This window comes from Haematobia irritans, chromosome 2 (assembly GCF_050003625.1).
Source record: "Haematobia irritans isolate KBUSLIRL chromosome 2, ASM5000362v1, whole genome shotgun sequence".
Taxonomy (NCBI): domain Eukaryota; kingdom Metazoa; phylum Arthropoda; class Insecta; order Diptera; family Muscidae; genus Haematobia; species Haematobia irritans.
The window spans coordinates 139,475,513-139,480,081 of record NC_134398.1 but is presented as its reverse complement, the minus strand read 5'-3'; positions in this window follow the sequence as shown (position 1 = coordinate 139,480,081).

The following is a 4,569-nucleotide window of genomic DNA, read 5'->3' as shown; positions in this document are numbered from 1 at the left end:
TTCAGCCGGATCGGATTAAATATGCTTCTGTTAGAGGCTCCACAAGCCAAATCTGAGGGTCCCTTTATATGGGGGCTATACGTAAAAGTGGACCGATATGGCCCATTTTCAATACCATCCGACCTACATCGATAACAACTACTTGTGCCAAGTTTCAAGTCGATAGCTTGTTTCGTTCGGTAGTTAGCGTGATTTCAACAGACGGACGGACGGACGGACGGACGGACGGACATGCTTAGATCGACTCAGAATTTCACCACGACCCAGAATATATATACTTTATGGGGTCTTAGAGCAATATTTCGATGTGTTACAAACGGAATGACAAAGTTAATATACCCCCATCCTATGATGAAGGGTATAAAAATATTCACAATTTCTTTAATTCAAAATAAGGTTTTATACACTAGGTTTTCGACTTTTGCGACAAACGTATTATACCGTCGTAAACGTATGTCGCAAAAGTCACAGTTTGCGACAGGCCAACCCTGGTTAGTAGAAGTAAAAAAAAGTTGTCTCCAAATCGGATAAAGATGAGTACATGGACGAAAAACACTGTTACAAACACTTGATATGTTTGGGTGCTAAAATTATATGTTTGGAACTCAAATTTTTTAACAAATATTTTTAAGTGCAAGAATATAATGTTCATAAACTAGCATAGGTTAGGTTAGGTTAATTTATACAATATGACGAAAGATTAAATATTTCAATACCTGCACTGGTAGAAAAAGTTTCGTTAATACGATGAATTTCTACGTTGTATTAACGAAATTCTTCATTAAAAGTCAGCCAACGTAGCATTTCGTTATAACAACGTAATTTTACGTTATATTTACGAAACACTTTATGGAATACATTTCGTAGTATTAACGAAAAATTACGTTGCTATTACATAGCCTTTTCGTTGTATTAACGAATATTATTCGTTGTATGAATGAAATTTATTCGTTGTATCGGTGCAGCTTATACGTTGTATGAATGAAAATTATTCATTGTATGAATGAAAGGCGAACGTTGTATAAATGAACACAAACGTTATATTAATGAAACCCAACCAATTAGCGCATTTGAGTGTAGTAATTGGTAGTGTATTATTTGTTGTTAAGATCTTTGAAATATGGTTTATATACAGTAAGAAATAATATATAATGATAAATTAAGTAATATAATAAACATATATTGTGACTTTCACTTATGAAAAAAAGCCTCTTATTTCTAAGATCAAAAAATGATAATCGTATCACCGTGTCCATTTATCCAATTTTTGTGCAACCAACCATCACCGTAATTGTTCCGCCTTCTTCATCTGAAAGTTCACTTCCCCGGGGTATTTTCACTAAAGATTAAAAATGTACACTAAATTTCTTGCGAGTATACAAAAAACACCAATTTAACTCACCTCACCCATCTATGTTTATTATTCACAACGAAACTGTAATGAGCGTGTGCACTCTTCAGCGAAAAGAACGTAAATGTTGTTAATGTTTGCCCATCAGACAAGTTTTCTGTTGAACTTTTTACCGTTTGTTTTTCAAGACGCACACGCACACATGTGCTTATTGCCATACTAAGATGTGTATGTACCAATTACATACACGCTAGAGAGAGGATGAAGACAGTGTTGCCAATTTGGTGCTTTTAGCACCAAATTTAGTGCTTTTTGATTTCTAAAAAGCACCAAATTTCCTTTTTGGTGCCTTTTCAAAAAAAGCACCAACTTGGTGCTTTCTGACATTTTCATTTAGTGCTTTTGGTGCTTTTTTTATTTTGAACTGTATTAAGTAATTGATACACAAATTTTGATTAGACTTTCAAGAGCTGAAGAAACTCAAATTTATTGCCAAATATAGAATTTGATTGTTATGAAGTTGGTATTGATTAATTTTTAATTAATATTGTATTCTGTAGGAAAGTCGAACGATGAGTGCCGAATTTTTGAATTTGGTAAAGATGTCATTAAAAACGTTTGTATTAAATTCACAACTGAAATAAGCAATAGACCCCTTCCATATATTAATATTTTGAAAGTTGAAAAACATCACTGATCAAAATGAATTGGACGAAAGCATTAAAACTGATCAAGGTGTATACTAGAATAGCGTTTCATAATGGTGAGTACTAAGTTTGAGTTTTGCCGCTAAAGTGAAAACTATATCAGTAAAAAAGGCATAAAATTATGCATATTTGCTGCAAATTTTATTATAACTTGATGGGGTATAGCCAAAAGCAAATTTTCACAAAGTTTGTATTCCTTAAAATGAATTATTAAAGAAAAGTAATTGTGAAAAAATGACTATTTTAGCAGCTAAACTCGATCTTAATACCCACCTTAACTTCATAAAATTCAATTCACAAAAGTTCTATAATACATCTTCGGAAGTTTTTTTTTTTTTTTTTTTTTTTTTTTTTTTTTTTAGTAGAGCATTTAATTTTCGATTTTGTGGTGGAAGGTGGTATGTTAGAATTTATAAAATATTTTTGGTGCTTTTTGGCCTTGGGGAGTTGGCAACACTGGATGAAGAGATGTTTTAGAGAGAGAGAGAGAGTAAGGAGAGGCAGAAATACTCAAACTCCCATTCGTATTATTAATGAACATTTTTCATTAATATGACGAAATATAACAATTTAAAATTTATTTTTTAACGAGCCATTTCATTATATTAACGATCGATTTCGTTTTATAAATGAAATTTTCAATTCCAGTTTCAGAGTATATAAAACGACTGTTTAGTTTAAAAGTTTCCAAAAGTTACTCTCTATGTGCAAATGATTATAATAATTTCATCTTGGAAAATTTTTTTATTCTAATTCTTGAAAAAATTACAAAGTTAATATTCGTAATATTAACGAAACGTGTTTCATTAATATAACGAAAAACCTAAACACAAAATTGTCTTTTAACGATTGATTTCGTTGTATTAACGATCACTTTCGTTCTTATAACGAAAAATTTCGTAATATTAACGAAAAATAATCAACGAAGCCCGTTCGTTAATAATACGAAACATTTTTCTACCAGTGTGGGGAAGATGGAAATCCCCATCGAAACGTAGGATAAAAATATGAAATAAATAATTTTTTATTTGCATATACTCATGACCTTGAAAGCCTGACTAGAAACTCTAGAAATCATATAAAAAAAAAAAAAAAATATTTTTAAAAAAAAAATTTATTCAGTTTGATAAAAAGTATTAACTTATTTATAACATGTTTCAATTAAAAAACTACAAAGAAAAAAGTTAACTGTTTTATAGGAAGAATGAACGACCTTACACGAAAATTGAACTAAATTTTACTCCACATTTTGAGATTTCCACAAAGCGTTGTTAAAACCAGAAAATTGTAATGCCCTGTTGTACTTTTTAACTACAGTTCACGAAATTACATCATCTGATAGAAGAAAAAATCAACTAAAAGTAAAGAAGAAAATCATTGGCGCCAATTTATGACCATTTTAACCATACAGTAGTTCATTCTTCCTTTTTTAGGAATCGTACGGAAATCTTCTTTTGCTTTAGTTCATATTGAACTTAACAGGTTGGCTGATAAGTCAAAGGTCTAAGAGAGAAAAACACATCTTTTTGTCAAAATTCGTTTTTATTATTCAACATAGTTCCCTTCAAGAGCGATACAACGATTATAACGACCTTTCAATTTTTTGATACCATTTTGGTAGTACTCCTTCGGTTTTGCCTCAAAATTCGACCCTCAAACGCTTCAATAACGCCATATAATAGTCACTGTTGATGGGTTTTCCCTTCTCAAGATAATCGATAAAAATTATTCCATGCGCATCCCAAAAAACAGAGGCCATTACTTTGCCAGCGGACTTTTGAGTCTTTCCATGCTTCGAAGACGGTTCACCCGTCGCCGTCCACTCAGCCGACGCTCTATCTCACAAACTAATTGACTTACAGACGTCAAATTTTGACACGAATCATTTGAAGGTTGGTACTATATAAAAATAATATGCATTTAATACTAGCAACGCCATCTATGTGTCAGACCGGGGGCTTATCAGCCAACCTGTTATGTGTACGGTCATTTTGAGACATACTTAAAAAAAGTAAGATTTCATTAAGCTATGGAAAATTTCGATAAAAAGAATAAAATTTAACTACAAGCAAATAAATTTTTTCCAATAAAAATAAGTTAAATTTAGCGTTAGTTTAACTACGCAATTTTTTTCTGTGTATTTTAGTTAAAATTTTAAAAAATAAACCTACATTTTCTTCCACGGTGTGTTCACTTTTTTTTGGGTGTAGCGGCTAAACTCGAACTTAATACCCACCTTAAGATATAAATATTTGAATATGGGAATATAAACCTTCATAATAACTCCCAACAAATTTGAAGGAGTTGAGATGGTAACACAAATTTTGGTCTACATATATTGAAAGGTATAATATAGTCGGCCCCGCCCGACTTTATACTTTACTTACTAGCGTTCTATCATATTAAAATATTTCTTCGTTCAGTGTACTAGCGTTTTTCATTACTACAATTCCTTGAATTTACATCCTTTGAATTTTTTATTTGTTAGTTTGCAATTGAGATTTACCATTC